The sequence below is a fragment of the Anopheles merus genome, chromosome 2R (assembly GCF_017562075.2).
Source record: "Anopheles merus strain MAF chromosome 2R, AmerM5.1, whole genome shotgun sequence".
In the NCBI taxonomy this organism is placed as follows: Eukaryota; Metazoa; Arthropoda; class Insecta; order Diptera; family Culicidae; genus Anopheles; species Anopheles merus.
This window is the reverse complement of record NC_054082.1, coordinates 50,311,645-50,330,111: the sequence shown is the minus strand read 5'-3', so window position 1 is coordinate 50,330,111 and position 18,467 is coordinate 50,311,645. Positions and strand designations below refer to the sequence as shown.

The 18,467-nt window shown below is 39.3% G+C and overlaps 1 protein-coding gene across 2 annotated transcripts in view; it reads right to left on the bottom strand.

Annotated features, from left to right (window-relative positions):
- Positions 1-18,467, bottom strand: part of LOC121590864 (D-2-hydroxyglutarate dehydrogenase, mitochondrial) — a 43,115-nt gene that overhangs the window by 14,655 nt on the left and 9,993 nt on the right. The window contains exon 1 of one of the 2 annotated variants that reach the window (XM_041910971.1): positions 10,030-10,079. The exons of the other annotated variant lie outside the window; for it this stretch is intronic. The gene's annotated coding sequence lies outside the window, so the exon portion shown is untranslated. Of the gene's footprint in view, positions 1-10,029; positions 10,080-18,467 lie in introns of those variants that run through there. 2 annotated transcript variants of the gene reach the window in all.

Here is an 18,467-nt window from a genome sequence, read left to right as displayed (position 1 = left end):
GTGTTCTGTGATACCATAAGGATTCTTCGCTTCGAATTTGAGCAAAATCGATCGAGTATTTCTTGAGGGAACAATCAAGAAAAGGGAATGGGAAAGGGAAGAAGAGAATGTAAGTTTAAAGGAGCACAAACTATTTTACTTAAAACTAATAACTACTTATAACGACCTACTAAGACAGAATTGTCGTTAATTTTGACAGTGGTTGCTAATCTTCTTCTTCTCTTTTGAAATAACGACCTACGCAGTTATGCCGGACAGCTAAATGCACTTTCAAAACTTATCAACTACCATGCAGGTGCGGTCCCATGGTACAGCTGTCAACTCGCATGACTCAACAATATGCTCGTTGTGGGTTCAAGCCTAGAATAGACCGTTCATATTTCATATTTCATTTCATTTCATTTATTCAGTTTAATGAATCTTGTTGGCCCTTTCAAACGAAATTATACTCTAAAGCTTAACCTAATACAAATAGAGACAATCAGAAACACAAGAAGCCTAGCTGCGTGCATGATGAACACTATTCAGAAACTCAGTGCGTTACATTCCTGGTTCGATTATACGACAGATAGCATTGAACGCACGACACATTACAAAGGGAGATCGAAACAAATCGATTGGTTTCATGTTTATTTGTTGCAGGAATATATTCGGAGTTGTTTGCATACCAAAACGGATAGAAAATTATTACAACTTAATTTTAAAATGTTTCAGTGAGCAAATACGTGCACAATCTTTGAAATAAACAGAAAAATACAGAAATGTTGCCATTCAACAAATGTTTCCGCAACACGTTCATTGACCCGAGCCCAAGACGTTATGCCAAATAAAACAAGAACAACCATGCAGTTGGATTGTGTCAATCCTTGCTCCGGTGGTAAAGAGCCAATTGAGGCCAAATTTTATAGGACTCAAAGTCTCTATAAAAAAAACTTGCTATGGGGGACAATCCAACCGTGGCTTGAAACCGTGAAGGCATGTTGTGAAGTCGTGTACGAAATGATGGCTGCTATACCACAGGACCGATCACCTAGCTTAGTTTAGATTCGAGTTCGCAGCAATAGGTGGTAGTTGTCGAATGCAAAGTGATTCTTTATACATAGGCGAAATAGATAATTTCCTACGTTAATAGTTCGGGTGCCTACAGAGTGAGTTATTTAGCAATGCGATCTTTTACAACATAAACAAATATTTATTTTTATCGATAGTCATTCTGTCAGTCAACAATATGGCCGACATGGGTTCCATATGAATCAAGCCCCCAATATCCTGATATTAATAAGTAAAATAATAAATCATAGATGGCCACAGTGGCTGATTTAATGCCAAACGGACTAAGCGGCCGTAGATTGAAGGGCCCCGTGGATAGTGAGTCCAGCATTTATTACAGTAGATGTAGTAGTCCCATCGAGGGCCTCCGTGCTCGATTGGGAAGCCGTCGACGATGGGGACCCATTTACGATACTGGCCCCGTAGTCGATAAAACCCACGAATATCCAAACCCCAATTGTGGTAAAGGCAAGCCTAGATCGACAATGTTAGTTGTGAATTATATTCTGTGCTTGTATTTTTGCTTGTTGAGGTTGAGAGTGAGATTGTATTAAACTTAATTGCGGATTGGCGAGTAGATCCCATCGTTAATAATTGCAGAAATTAGGAATTATGAGAAAGATAAAACAATTTCGGTAAGAATCAATCGATTTAAATAACACGTAAAGCTCATTTAATTATTCGTGGATTATGAATATGATTATGGCCGTTAGTAGTTTTGCATGAATTTCTCGCAACAGAAAGGTACTTCCTATGTACTACTAAAGTAGGACTGGGATTCGGAATCGGAGAATTTAATTAAGTAAAATATCATAATTGTATGAATAATTTTTGGTACATGTCGCATCAAGTATAAAGAAAAACTTGTTATTAAATTAGTCATAGTTACAGTAAGCTGACCTATATACGGTCAGCAACTTAATAGATTATAAGAAATCAGAACCTAAATAAATTAAGTGCATTCAAACACTAACCACAGAATCGCTCGTTCTTTGTAGTTTGAGCCACTATAGTAGACGAAAGAAAAATTGTATGAGGAATTCCAAACCAGAGCAGGACTGCGAAGTTGTCTTTGCGTACTACTTAATCCGACCCTGTATTTATGGTGTATGAACAAAGTGAATGCATATAGATGCGAATGTGTCTATACATTACACTCATCAATAAATGTGATTAGCTGCAACAGCGCAACATAGATTGTAAATACTATTCCTGATAAATTATGTTCTATGTTCAAAAATAGGTGCTTAGAAGCAAAAACGGATGCACACTGTCAATAATTTATACTTTATGCCCATGTCCCACGAAGCAAAAACTGGATTTCAGCCAACCCAATAAAGCCCTCGATAATCCCGCGTACGCCAGATTCAATCTTGACAGTGTTCAATTGCTTTGACATTCAATAGAATTGACAGTGCTTAATTGCGGGTTTACGACGCCAAAGTGAAACTATCCGAAAACCGACAACTATTTTACAATAACGAATTGGTTATGAAACCTCAGTAAAATAGATTTCAGATTAATCTACATAGGTCAAGTTGACTTTGATCGCACGATATTTTAAAGTAAAACATAAAAAAAACTAGGAGTTACTCGATTAATTGTGAAATGGCTTTTCTTTTCGCATATACCATTCGATTAAAAACCATTCTGGGGTGCCTCAAGGTAGCAACATGAGTCTTCAGTTATTCGTGTTAGACACAAAATGATATCGGTCTGTTGCTCATGAAACATAGATTAATTATGATTCCCGAAGACACTGAGCGATTTGCTGCTCTCAACATTATTAACGACTGCATCCAAATGTATTCACGAAATGCATGTAACTTGGCTACTTTCCAGACTATTGGATATGGGCTAAGGTTATACCCATCTTGAAGCCCGGAAAAGATCCGACATTATCAGAGAGCTACAGACCTGTTAGTTTGCTGGCAGCGTTAGGCGAGCTCTTTGAGAGCATCATATATTGGCGGCTAAAAGATGCGATTTAAGAGCTACGCATCATTTCGCTTAACAGTTTGGGCTCCAAACGCGACATTCTACAACTCATCAGTTAATACAACCAGGAATCACTATACGAAACCACAAGAGCGATGCAAGATCCACATCCATTGCAGGCAAAGGTAGAACCATAACAGAACTCCAAAACAGAGCTCAGAAATGTAACCATTATATTCCAATACGTTCAGTAGTCAACAATAAAATTGAACTAAAGTAAAACACAAGCCATTATTATTTCACACAATATGCGGGCTACACTACCTAGACCAACAGGGCATATGGTAAAAATAGGAGATGCCCTCATTAGATGGTCCAAAACAGTAAATTACTTAGGATTAACATTTGATCAGAAATTTCTCTTTCGTGACCATGTTCAAAATTTTAAAAACAAAAACACCATCTTTGTTACGAGACTTTACCCTTTGATAAACCGAAGATCCAAACTCTCCCAAGACAACAAACTTGCATTATACAAACGTATCATTTTGCCAGCTATAACAGGTGCAATCCTGGTCCGCGTAGACTGTGCTAAAACCCACATTAAAAAAAACTTCAAGCAAGTTTTTATAACATATTACGAAAGATCCTTAATGAACCATACGGCATCAGGACTATTCTTCATCTTCAAAGCCAGCACAATTGAGGAAATGGCCTTTCATTATTTAGGATATTTTGATTCATATTCCGGACAGTTTTGAGCTCATGATTCAAATGACGGACGATTTGATTCCTATTCTGGACAGCCTGAAAATTCCTTTCATAATCTTAAAATTTACACACACACACACACACACACACACACACACTATCAAATCTAATCAAACGCAATCAAACGCACACACACACACATTACACCTTTTTGGTTTTTAACTTGTTTTAAGGTCTGGGCGCTTGATTCTGTATGTTGGTGTTCTCTTAGACCAGCGGTCGGCAAACTTTTGAGGCAAAGGGCCAAATTTAGTAAATGATCTAAAGCCGCTGGCCAGGAGAATGCGGTTTTTCTATTATTGTGGTTTAATTATTACATTATATAATTTTACAAACAAAATAATTGGTTAATTATATCAAGCAATGCGATTGGTATTATTGCTGTTTTTCTATACTTGTGTCATCCAAGTATGGTTCAAAATTGATAATACCTACTTAAAAAATAATTAATATACAAAAATATAAATCATAAAATTTTGTACACGACCTTCATTTCGATAGTCTCTTATTGTGGTGTTAATATTACTCACAAAATAATGTTAATATTACATAACGGTTGCATTAAAAAATGGACAACAATTGTCGATTTTTCATGGGTTTATCTTAACCTGTACTAACAAAACGTTCATTGCACTTTCAGTAGTAGTATTCCATTAGTTAGCAGACAAAATTTGACACCTCTATCAATCGAATTCTAACCATGATGGCCAAAAAAGTGAATCAAAAGCGTGTGCGATCAAAGAATGGCACCCCGTAGCGTCCAAAATGGACTCCGTGCGGAAGTTTGTGAACGTCGTATATACCCGTTTTGGCATTTTGGTCGCCAACATCTTGGCACTATTAGGCAACAATCAAATAATCGAAAGAAAGCCCAGGTTCATTTTTGAGGTTTCAAAAGAAGCTGAAAGGAAGACAGAGGGATATGGGGCTACATTACTGCGTTAGCTGGACCGGGATATCGATGCAACCCATCAAACTGTAATATAGTAATATAGTACCTGGGAAACATGAATAAACAGATCAGGAATAAGAATTCGCATTCACTGGCTTCGCAGTGGCAAACAATTACGCAAAAACTCAATGCAATCATTTTGCAATGCAGTTTAAAGTTTTTTACATTATCATGCAAAAGTTACGGGGATATTGACCTCGAGCTCGAACATACTGAACGGTCCGTCATTCCATAGTACTTTAATTAAAACTTGAAAAAGTACGCTGGTTTAATATAGTATACTAAAAGATCTTCAGTAATTTGTGTACAAATCGTTTCTTCCCATCTTTCAAAATCAGTCAAATCCTTTCGCGGGCCGGATTGAAAGTTGTGGCGGGCCGCATTTGGCCCGCGGGCCGGACTTTGCCGACCGCTGTCTTAGACCGACAGAACGACAGTCTTAAATACAAAGGGGGTTGGATGTTGTTTTACTTTTGACTCGTAGATGAGTAGAACCGAAGAAATGCTACGCAAATTGGCAATCTTTCCCTTACGGCCATCAATGCATTTATCACATACATCTTCAAATATCGTTGTTTTCTTGGCATTATCACTGTTTCAAAACGTATTTGTATATTAATCACAACTTACTTCGGCTGTCCGGAATGAAAAACAAGATAAAAAATCTTGCTTTGAACTACGAACAGAATTAAATATGTGATTTAATGAAATTCTCTGCACAATATGATCAGACACTGTTGTTTTCACGCTGATAAACACTTCCACACTGGATTCCGATGGATGATACATCCCTGGGACGTACTGAAACCTGATACCTCGACGCTCTTTTAGCCTTTCACCCCGATCGAGGGTTTCGTGAATCAATTACCATATAAACCCTTTATTGTGCATTTACGCGATCTGGTTGGGAATGCATAATTAGTGAAGTCCCTGTTCTGAATAATGGTATAACCCAGCAGTCGACAAACTCTGCAACCAAAAGAGCCAAATTCTACATTCAGAATGTTTGTAGAGATTCATGTGAAGAGCCAAATTGTTTAACTAAGAGCAAAAATGTGTGAAAGTTATATGAAATATATGAACTTTTAAGAGACACCATCTTGAAACCAAATAACCGCATGCCAAATCCGTACTTTCGCCGATCGCTGGTATAACCGAATAGAATTCTTACCGAGTAAAGCAACAAGGTTCGCTGTTGGGCTTCATCACTGGCGATTATATATTAGGATTATAGATTCTCAATAAGCGCAAAATTGTAGCAAAATGCCTATTCACATCAGGGCTATTGAATAATCATAAAGGTGCTCCTACACTATTATAATTGATCGATTATAATATAATACTATATTAGAATATTAGACTATTATATTATAACGCGCCATAAAAAACTAAGCTTTCCATTATCCATTTAGGTCAATCTGATCCTTTGGATCTGGCCACACTTTCAATGAAATGTATAAACTTGTCGATTTCAAAATGTCTAAACATGTTTTTAGGGATATACTTAGGCTTCACCTTATGAGGATACAGTTATCTGATCGTAGCACTATAGTTAGACTAAAGAGTCATTGCTTTACATTCATAAACAATTATAAAATTTCAACGAATTGTGAAATAAATGAACAAATTAATCTTTAGCAAATGGTTCGGCGAGGTCTTTTTGAACCGTTCCTTCTGAATAAAAAAAAAACGCTTTGACCAGGATGAGTCGGTCCCGTGGTAGCGTCATCAATTCGTACGTTTTTTCAACATGTCTATCATGGGTTCAAGCCTCGTATGAACCGTGCTCCTTTCACAAACGTATAAGTGACTTGACTATGCTGTTATGGGTTATGAAAAGTCACTGATAAGCAATCCAATTAGTGAAATAGACAGGCCTAGAAATATTTCGGAAAAGTTAAATCTTTAAGTTGTCTGTTTAATTCAGCAATTCCAACTACTTGGTCAAACTAGGCTTGTCAAAAACCGGCATTAACATATAAGTCAAATATTGAAAACTTTGAACTGTTAGTTAAGTTAGTTCGTATCGTGCTACACGAATCCTAAACACCCCCCCCCCCCACCCCCCGCCAGCAACAAAATTTAAGTTGAAATGTTACATAATCCAAGACGGATGTGGGGTACCCCCTGGTAATCTTGTACAGAGAGCCACAACATTTATAACTTCTTAGGGCCCCCGACACTGTAAACTCGCCACTGGGTTGAAACCTAGAATGGACCGTCCCCCAGTAGCAAGGACTGACTATTCGGATGCGTGGTATTGAGTCTCAAAGTCTCAAAAGCCTATATAGGCCAGTATGTCCGCGTAGGACGTTACACCAAATGGAAGAAGAAGAAGAAGAAGAAGAAGTAGAAGAAAAATTAAAAATAGAGCTCCAAACAAAAATAGCAGGCATAGAAAATAAGGTGGTTGGAATTTTGGAGGAAAACAATCTAGTAGACACAGACATAGTCTCAAAAAGATGTTGTACATGAAAGAAGGCTCAGTCTATTAATGGGTTTACTACAGGAAGGTTGTTAAATATTGAATCTGAAATAATCGATGAAAAGAATTGAAAGGTAAGATAAGTGTACCAATTGTGACTGTAGCACCATCAAATATGAACATTTAAAAACATTTGTGCTTCATTTGATTAATACTGGTCACTTCCGTTTGTAAATAGTCTATTTTAAAATATGTAGCCAAAATTTTGGCATCTCTTGGTATTTTGCTAAGGGCAGCACTGTAGAATATTCGATATTTTAAAGTATCTAACCATAGTTTTACCTAAAGTTCATCATTTTCATGCATCGTTAAAGGACCAACTGTCCTTTTGGTCATAGGGCAAAGTTTTCACAAGTAAATAGGGTTTCTCGCCGTGGCGGATTAACACGAGTTGAAGCTCTAAGCGGTCACACGAATTTATGTCTTTCTGAAGTGTCGAGCGAGGAGTTTTCTAGAGAGATTCTAAACCAAAGAAAGATTGAAAAGCAAACTTACTTGAGCGGGGATTGAGTGGGTTCCTTTTTTCGGAGCCCCCTTGAGACGGCATAGTTTGCGTAGTGCTTAATCCGTCCCTGATTTCTCGTTGTTATTTTCGCAATCAAACGTGTTAATATAAGAGACGGTTGATACTCTCGCTCCACGTTTTAGAAAGGATTACATTCGTATGATCGCTTAGGACATTCACTCGCACTCTCTTTTTGCTTAGTTTATATTCATTCAATGGCAATCGCTTTGGTTATGGTTTTGAAAGGTATGGTAAAGAATTATAAAAATTTCAGCCAGAATTTAACAGTTGAACGCTTTTTAGTTGGCATAATTTTTAGTTAAACGCTCGATAGCTTGCTGGCAATTGCATCGAAACGCATGTGTTAGTATGGTTCAACAGTGAAAAAATTACAAAAATCTCATGACCTTTTCAAAAAAAATGTATGAAAAAACATGCCAACAAAAAAGCCCGCATTCAATAGTTGCCCGCATTCAATAGTCAATAGAAGTTCAACCAGTGAGTTCATACTGTATAAACCTAATTGCTTCGAATTATTTAAGGCAATTATGATATTTTCTACATTTAATATTTTCTAACTAATTCAATTTTAATCGGTCAAACGTCTGCATTACTCACTTTTCGAAAACATTCTACATTTGATAAAACAATACAATTTTAAAAATTTTACTTGAAATATTACAAAATATGATTCCTTTTTTGATCTTCAAATTTACACACATACTACACCTTTTTAGCTTTAAACTTGTTTTACGGTCTGGAATTACGGTGCCGAATATTCTTTGTGAAATCGAACACGACAATTGTGTTATTAAATTGGACAGAGTAGCTTACACCATCTGTCCTGCAATCAAGTGGTAGACATTGCAGATCTAAAAGGCTGTTCTACTTATGAAAAGGCGTTGCAAAATGCATCCTTGCATGACATTAGCAATACGGCTAGGCCGTTGTAAAGGAGACCAGTATAAACGTATCTGTTAGAAACTGGCTCTCTAACTAAAAAACAAAAGAATAATTCATTCAGTTAGGAAAGCACTGAGAATGCATCTAACAAATATTTTTCCTTTGTCCTCTATTAATCTTTGCTCTTGGGTGTTTTAATCTCAATTAGCTTATTTTGTAAAGTTTTCTCCCTTCTTATGTTTGTGCACACACACAATATCGCCGCTGCTGATAGTCTGTTGGTACCTTATAGCAGTTTCCAACAGTAATTTAATGTGCATTTAGTATTTATCTTCATCAATTTTATTGAATCGTCATCTATACAAACATTACGGGAATATGTGCCCTTGTTTAAATCGTATTTACACGACAAGTACTTACATTTTCCAGCTCGATCAGTGGATAAACTGTTAAGAGTTTTGGTGTTCATCCACTCAAACTCGCTAAAAGATCTTTAAACAGTTGTCAATTCCTTTTTTACTACCATGTTATGTATAAACTAGATCGAGTCCATTTATAACAGATCTTAGTTGCCTAGGTACCTTTCATTAGTTCTAATATTGGGGATGTCAAATGTATCTGGTAAAAAGGTTAGATTAACCGCGTTTCAACATATTGATACAACAAGCTTTGTTAGAATTCATATAAATATTAGAGTTTTCAATTTGAAAAAAAAACCTAAACGTATTCCCCGATACACGCTATTATCGAGTATTTTTTTTTTAATTTGATAGTTATTTGAGCAAATGGTACTGATTTACCACTGTCCAGCTGTCCAGCACCAGTCGTCAAATGCAAATTATTTTCCTTTAAGTCCAACTTTAAAAACCATTTTAAAAGGTAGGAAATTGTAGTCTGCAATGGAAATCAGATAAATTAACTAATTTAGTGACTAAAACCTACCACTTCAAGCAAAATTATACGAAAACTAGCTATAATTTGACTGAAACCTCGAAATTCGACTTATGCTAATATTCGAGAAACGCTATTGCTTCCGGTTCGCATTAACAGCGTATATCGGGGAATACCTGTAATTGCCCTTGTTGATTGAAGATCTTGAATTTTATTAATAATCAGAATTTTTGTTTTGATATCATTGAACGAACCGTTTACAAACCAAGATTTGGTTGTGCGAGATCGCCGATGGGAAAATAAAGGTGTTAAATCATCCGTTTGAAATATGATATTTATTTATTTCATCTTTTTACTAAACGACTATTTGTATGCCTTGATTGCGTACAGTTTGTTTTATATAAAATTTCGAGAAGATTTGTAATTAAAGTGACAAAAATGCTTTAAAAATTCCATTCAAACGAAAATACTTAATATTTTTCCGAGTAAAAATGAAAATGGTAAAAACCCGATATAAACCCAAAAAATCAATACCTTGTAAAAAGATGTGGAGGCCCTAAGCGGTCACACGAATATAGGACTTTCTGAAATGTCAAGCGAGAAGTTTTATGAGTAATTATAAACTAGAGAAGGATTGAAACGCAAATTTACTTGTGAGTGGGGGCTGGGTTTCTTTTTTCGAGGCCCCTTGAGCTCTCGGAGCCCCACGTGGCCGCTTAGTTTGTGTAGTGTTTAATCCGCCCCTGCCCACGGTATAACACTGCGGTGTAACATATTATGCTGGACTATATATTATTTTGGGCTTGTTGTTAAGTCGTCCGAGGTGCAATAGTACCACAGAACCCGCCGACGAAAAAAACAAAACATATGCAATCTTAATTATTTCAAGGACCAGTATTGGTTTGGGATCAGTTCCAGTAGCGGTGGGTATATGCAGTGGCGGATCTAACGGTAGGCGGACTAGGCGGTCGCCTAGGGCCCCGCCGATCAAGGGGCCCCGTAGATCGCTAGTTTATAGTATGCCGTATGTATTACATGCATGCCTATGGACACAGTAATAGCGACAAGGGCCCCAGGAAGGATGGACGTTGGGGCCCCGAAGCTAGCGAATCGTTTGCACAACCAATGACCAATTTGACCTCTGCAACAACCTGGCAATTGGTCTAGTACACCTAAAAGGCATGTTTGGAAACCCTTACAAAAAAAACGAATTTTGATCATTTTTACTTTTTTATTTGTAAAGAAGATTTTGCAATTCATTATTTGCTCAATTATGTATATGAGAGGTAAAAACCACTCCACAAAGTTTGTGTCATTTCCTGTTTCACAGAAATATTAAAATCACCCGAAATCCAAGTGTCTGATAATGATTATCCGGTACTTATGTATTTTAAGACTTGCCGTCCTTGCTATTGAGACCGTGGACGAAGTTCTTAAAAGCATTAAATTAAACGTCTCAAGAGCTTCTTCATGCTTTATTGCCATGAGAGGTTGTATTGCTTATATGGAAGAGAGCGAAAGTATGTCAAATTTTTCAAAGCCTGCAAAAATTATCTCCAAAGTTCGTAACAACGTTATCAACACATTCTACACACTTACTTGTGACAATGTACTACTTTGAGAAATATTCTTTTTCCGTCCATATGTGCATTCATAGAAAAAATCAATCGCTTATAACAGGAAACTAACAAGTGGAGGTTTCGCTGGGGGCCTCCTTTAGGCTGGGGCCCCCCGCGGCCGCGTAGTCCGCTTATGGGAAAATCCGCATCTGACTGTTATAGTGCCAGGATCAATTCCATGGCCAGAGTAGTCTTATGACTCTGGGATTGGAATCAGTTCCAGCATCAGTATGAATTCTGTTGAGATTCAGAATCGACATGGGTTCGGAATTTGTCCCATTTTATGTTTATCTTAATGTGTCTATTGGAATTAACAATCACATAGCATTTGCGTTGTCTTTACGTCTGTGTCGGCAACACTTTCCATCTGTCAAACCGTCTATGTTTTAGCTAAAAAGCAAAGTGGGTATAATATACAGGTGGGCTTATAGTTGTTATCGCCAGGCCATATTAAAAAACTGCTTTCACAGGATGAGAGACGGTTTGGTCGTCTAGAAGCGGGGTGATAGGAATATAAAACTAAATTTATTCTTCTTCTTCTTTAGGCTCAACAACCGTTGCCGGTCAAGGCCAGCCTGTACCATTTGTGGGGTTGGTTTTCATTGGATTTTGGACTACCCCCCACATAGCAGGATAGTCAAAGTCCTACGTATGGCAGCACGGTCTATTAGGGGCTTGAACCCATGACGGTCTTGTTGTTAAGTCGTGCGAGTTGACGACTGTACCATGAGACCGGCCGAAAACTAAAACGCCGCCACAAATTTCCGGCGAGATCTTTGTTCTAATAAACAATCTCAGTTTTAAAACAAAAATACGGGCAACCGTCGTGGACAGTGTTGTTAGCGGTGACGTATTAGCTAGTTGATATAGTTATTTATCTCGACATTGTAGGACCGCCGTAATTGAATAATCCGTCGTGCATATGGTGTAGTCATGAGCAATCCGGAGTGAAGTAGTGGGGATCCGGATATAAAAAGTTAATTCGACTACGAAAAAAAAAAAATCGGGTTCGACTCCGCAATTCCGTAAGAGTCAAGCCGAGTCCTGATTTCAATTTGATCAAGAAAATCCCCTTCACTACCCCCTGTTTAATTTATTTATTTAGGGTTTTCCTGTACGAGATTAACCGCATTCTCCCGGACTCGTCCGGTCTCGCCGGAATAGAATCTGCATTCCTCCGGGACCCCCTCGCCACTAGTATGAATCAACAAAATCATCCATTTAAAACGGACTTCTCCGTTATGGCCCGGTGAGATAACTACTGAAAAAGTAAAAATGGCGCCATGCTCTGACGGAATGAAAACGGGAATGGTAAACGTTTGCGCCATCGCTATCCGTTTCATAGGGGAAGAAGAAGAGAACGGTGGGAAGAACAGAAAGCTCGTAGGACATTTTCTGTACGATGAATGGTTTTGGGTACGAGATAAAGTCATCTGTTATCGAATTACATATTTAATATGATAAAACGGCTAGTAGCCTGACATAAATGAGAATTTAAGTAACTTTCGAATGATAAGCAACTGTTAATAGCCAGCTAAACAACACCGCACACAAAATAACAAAAAAAGAAAAACCGTTTATGTATTTTTTAATATATCAACGTGTACTCAGTGCTTTTTGATAACATACAACTATTATACTATTGCTGGAATCACACTTTATTACATCGAAAATACTAATGTATATGAATTTTTATTGGGCAATAAGGTGTGCTTCGGCATTTGATTGGTAGATATTTAGTAATTTTATGTTTTGCAAATATTTTTCGAGCATTTGATACAAAAATGGTATTCAATCGTTTTAATGGTAAAAGGAAATTCTCTTGGAATAATTTGTATATGCTTGCCCTCTGAACTGCTAAACTGCGCTCGTGCAAATCAATTTTAAAACATGGCAGAAAGATGCTAAAAATAACACGCTCGTAACATTTCATTTCGCGCAGCGCACAAAGTGTGAAGCGAAGTGTGCGATATTTACGAGCCCACGCCAGAGGTATAAGAAATTAAAAATGTCGACACACTGCAAAGATTCGCTCACAGCACGTCTGCTCTGCTCCGTTCCCGATACGCTCGACAACGTGGCAACGTGCTCGCGAGATCGCGCACCGCGTGTGTCGGTGTCGGTGCAGTTGCGCATATGTGCCATTTTTGTACGCTGCAGTACCAAGCGAGCAGACGAAAAACGAGTATCTTCTCTCCTTAGCGAACTGCCACGGGATCGGTAGCGTTTGACGGCGCGTGTTACGACGCCTGGGCGAGCAATGTGTATACGTCGGAAGTGCAGAGCGCGTACGGAGCGAATGCGCAATGGCGCATGCTATCGTGTAAGGAAAACGAACACACAAAAAAACTTTTTGTAGTTTAGCTGGAGTTTAGCTTTAAGTGTCCAGCAAACGCTAGTATTAGAATAATTGTATGGAGGCCATTTTTTACATTTGTTAAACTGATACGTTTAGCATGATAGATTTAATAACTAGTCTTGATCTCAATTGCGTAAGCTTCATATTGAATGATGAAGTACGTCAACGAAAGGAAAAAATCACGTTCGGTTCCATTGCTGACGAACGACCACGGTGTTAAAATTAATCATTGAACACGTTTGTGTGCAAGTGTGTTAAAAAAGGAAAAAAAACACACACATACAAACACACTTATTTCCCACGACGTTTGTTAATTTTATTGGAGGGGCATTGTTAATTGTATAAAAAAACATTCACATTAGCATAGCTGAGATAGCCAACAAAGATCATTTCTCTCTTTCTACCTTTCAGTTATATACGATCTTTCGCGTATATGGTAAACTTCCCCTGCAATCAGCAACGGTTACTAGTGGAAGGGCATGCTTTTGTGTTGCATACGAAAGCAATTATTAGACCACGCCTTCAAAACCATTCCCCACATCTTCTGGCTTGTTCGCTCACTCTGCCGAACCGCACGATTTTCGTACCCGGTTTCCCTTACTTCAACGAATTCCATGTATTGTTCGCATGAAGATGTATTGTGCAAGGCTAAATACCAAAAGGTAGAGTATGACCATTTCTTGCCCAGCAGAACCTCGAAACGACCAATACCATTCGTTAGGGGCGCAAGCGCTCATCAGCGTACCCTTGTCAGGCAGTGAAGCTTACACACGCACTCACATTCACGTGTCTTTCGACGCAGCAGGCGATGTGAAGCAATAGCCGCAACTGTAGTGTAACCGAGACACAAGCACTGCTATAGCGTGCGTCATCCTGCTCACACTTCCGGTGTAAAAGCGAACGAAAGCGGTCGGCTGTTTGCTACCGAACAGGCAAGAAGAAGAAGAAGCGCCAGTGCCAAGCATTCGACCAATTTCATAAACATCCGATTCGCCAGTTCAGTTACATACACGTCGATACGCGGCAACACGAGTCTCCGGGCGACCCGTGACGCCAGGCGAGAACGGTATCGAAACGATGCCAATCAGCAACCAAAACTGCTGTTTCAGCACGTAGTTCCCGCAGCACCAGCGATATCGAGGTAAGCAACCCTGCACAAATTTTATTCCATCATTGTTCCTGCACTGTCCAACAAAAGCGGTGGAAGCAGCAGTTCCCATATCGCTTGGTCTGCCTTCACAATGGAAGCGGTTTTCCGTTTTTGTTCATTCGCTTCGATCACAGCAGACGGGTCCATCTGTCATTTGGCTTGTATGGGCGAGCCAGTGTGTCAGAGCGAGAAAACATTACGCGCTCGTCTGCACGTCGATCGTAGGCTGCTAAAGCGAAATAGCTAACTGCTTCACTCCTTCATTAGCGTTGAGCATTCCGCTCACAAAAAGGAGGATAACCCTTATTAAACATCTTCACAGCAGAGCGGCCCATTCCACACCTTCCACCATTTGGTTTCTCCCTGTTACACCCCGCTCTCCCGCAGCATAAACCCAATAGTGCGCAAGTGCTGTCGGCAGTAAGCGCAAAAGAAAAAAAAAGAAGTCGCTTGGTTGCCACAAAAAATAAATAAAAAAAAAACAAGCGCGTTTAAGTGAGAGCGAGCACATTAGCACAGTAAAAAAGAGAGACTCGCTCTTTCGCAAAGGTAAACAACACAGCACACTCTACCGTACTGCTGGTTGCACTTACACACATTCAAGTGAAGCGTCTCGCCGTGTACACGGTAGCACGGAAACGCATCGACTCCCTTGAGCGCCTCTTCGCTCGCTCCGTACCAGCTGCACGGCCTCACCATCGTTTATTAGTTCCTCGTCTGTCGCTGGTGTGTACCCGGGAAAGAGTGCAGCGCGGTTTTCCTGCTTTTCCGCGTCCAGTCCGCACGGTAAGGGACGGGGCAAGCAGGGCCTGCTACTGTGCGCGCGCACGCTCTCGAACTCGAGTCTAGTCTAGTGTCACCGGGAGCGTGTGTGTATGTGACGTGAAGTGGAGAAGAAAGCGGCCCACTGGCGAATGCGAAGCGAAGCGTTACGCTGTCTGCTCTCCTCCCGGGCAAGCCACAAGCCACAAGCAGCGGCAAGGGGACGCAAAGCTTTATCGCCCGTTTTGTTCGGCCCATTGGATTGGTTCAGGCGTGTGGTGCTGATAGTGCAGTGTGGTGTTGATAACAGCCCCGAGTTAGCAGGGTAGGGGCATGAGCCAATGTATGGCAAGTGGTGGTGGTGGTGGTGTTGGTCTATCTAAAAGACTAACAATGGCAAGACAACCCGAAAGTGAACGCGCACGTCGTCGGTAGCGATTAGAAGGAGAGAAAGAGTGCGCATGAGAGTGTGAGTGTGTGAGTGTTTATGTGGCTGCTGTCATTGTTGAAACCCCTTCTGGCGATTAACATCCCCCCAGGGGGTATCAATCGAATTAATTTGTGTGTATATGTGTGTTTGTATGTATGCAGAATTTAAGTAAGTATTATCTTTGGTAGCTGAAGATAAGTGAACGCGTGGCGATAGGCCCTTTGGATGCAGATACTGTGTAGATAAAGTAAACCAACAAAACAAAAAAAAAGTATAAAAGAGAATCGAGGGCAACTTTCAGTCATCCGTCGCGCTCAGTAAGCGCTCGTGCACACGCACACATACAGTGGGTAAAGAAATTGTTCGATCGTTCTGTGAAAGCGGAGCACTAAAAAAAGCGTTAAACGCGGAGCAGAATCTTGACAACTAAACTGTCAACCATGAATAAACAGCAAGTGTGATAAAGTTGGAAGACCTTTACCTACCAGGTATGACAACTACCTTCGTGAATCGTGAGTGAGAAAAACAGCACCAGCAGCAACGTTTGTGAGATGTGTTGCGATGGAAACGCATCCAAACGAGCGTGCCGTGATTCTGTTTTAATGCCGGAAAGTGTGTACTGTTGTGTTTTTTCGTGATAGTGTGCGTGAATGTCCCACCACTACATATTTAAATAGCGTGTGTAATACCATCATCGAGCACGCTGCTGGCAAAAACATTGCGCTGGTAGTGGTTTAGTTCCAAAAAAGGAACGCACACACACACTGTTATTTAAATATACATTACGAAAAGTGCGTTACGGTGCGTTTTGTGTGGCAGTGTGTATGTGTGAGTGTATTTGGTGGTGCTGCTGCTTTCGTTAGAAATCAAGAGCATGTGCGGAAAATAATACTGTGAGGTTGAACCGAACGAAAGGTTGGTACGCTAGTCCGGATGTGGATTAATTTTTCCACATTTTACCTCCATAGAAGGTTCCCATTTTACGTTCGTTGAAGATTTCGTAAAGGAACATTTGTTATTTATTACATTACAATACAATCGACTATTTTGTTCGAGTTACAACAACACAACATCTTTATTTCATAAAAAATTAAAACGACTCCATGTATTATATTGTTGTTTGTTTCATATTAAAAGAAAACATTGTGCGCAGCTTCCATAATAACGAATGTTACACAATATTTGAAGAATTAATTATGTATTAAATTAAAAATAAAATATAATAGGACCCCGTCGTATTTATTATTTTCTGAATAACTGTTGTATAAAGTAAAAATACGAAAAACTAAACTGTACCAGTACTTATCAAAAAGAATGAAAGGTAGAAATGAAACTATAAAAAGGAAGTATAGTGTTATAAAGAATATATGAAAAACAATCAACACCCTGTACCTTTGAAAAGGATCTTTGGTAGGCGATCGCAACCAAGTGAAAAACTAATGATTGATCGGATCTGATAATTATAAAAAAACAAGAACAGCATGAAACACAGTAAAAGGGAACGAAAAACCGTGCCGAAACTGCCGCCATACCAGGGCCATGCTAACGGTAATGATGTGTGTATGTACGCCTTTTGGAACGGCTGTGCTAAACCTAAGCGACTGAACCGCGGTGCCAACCAGCCCAAACCATATCCTGTGCTGCTTTTTTTTCGAGGATCGCTTTGTTTCCTTCGATTAAATGTCGCCTTCGTTTCTTCCTATCCTTCTCGTTATATCTTCTCTTCTCTCTTACTTTTTCACCTTTGTCTCTTTCTCTCTCTCTCTCTCTCTCTCTCTCGCTCTCTCTCTCTTTATATATCTCTAGTTCTCTCTTTTTTTGCTCCGTTTCACCTTCTTTGAACTCTAGAGAAGAGGGAAACCCAAGGACCTTCTACCCATACACGACGACAAAGGCAACGGGTGTATGATATTTTACCTTTTTCCAGCTATTTTCTGTTCTTTGCGCCATTTCGATCTATGAAGATTATCATGCACAACCACACACACAAACCTACAGCTGTGTGATGGTGTTGCTGTCTGGGTTTTGAATTGGGCTTCTAAGAACGAATTATCTTTCGCATAAGATGATAGAACGCAACGCGTACGGCCCAAATGTTCGAAAACGGACGAGCGAGAAGGATAGAAATTACGTCCTCGTGGAGTCTTTTTGCCAGAAATCGTAGCCTGCGTAGCAGGACATCGTATGTAATGTTACAGTAATGTATCTATCCTTCTCAGTTATTGTCGTCAGATGTTCTTGGGTCTTAATTAATGATAGGCTTGAATACCGGCACGTCTGGGCATTACAGTTTGTTTCGTAAGTATTCCCACAAAAAAAAAAAACAATTGAAATTTTGGAACACTTATTTGTAACAACATTCAGCAATTTGATTCAAATTTCGCTTGTGAAACGAAAAATACAAACATACACGAATTCACTCATTACGTTTAAATAAATCATTCAAGTGCAATACAATACTACTGAAAGGTGTAGGAATAAAACTACACAACGAATTTGTACTGTAAAACAGAAGACGTCGGACAGACACTTCCCAGATTGAAGCTGTCCTCCATATCAATCCGCGGGACTGACGAGAACAGCACATTCACGTACGGACGCCAGAAGTTTGCCTTCGAGGCAGTACAATTTGATTAATGATAGGTCATTATC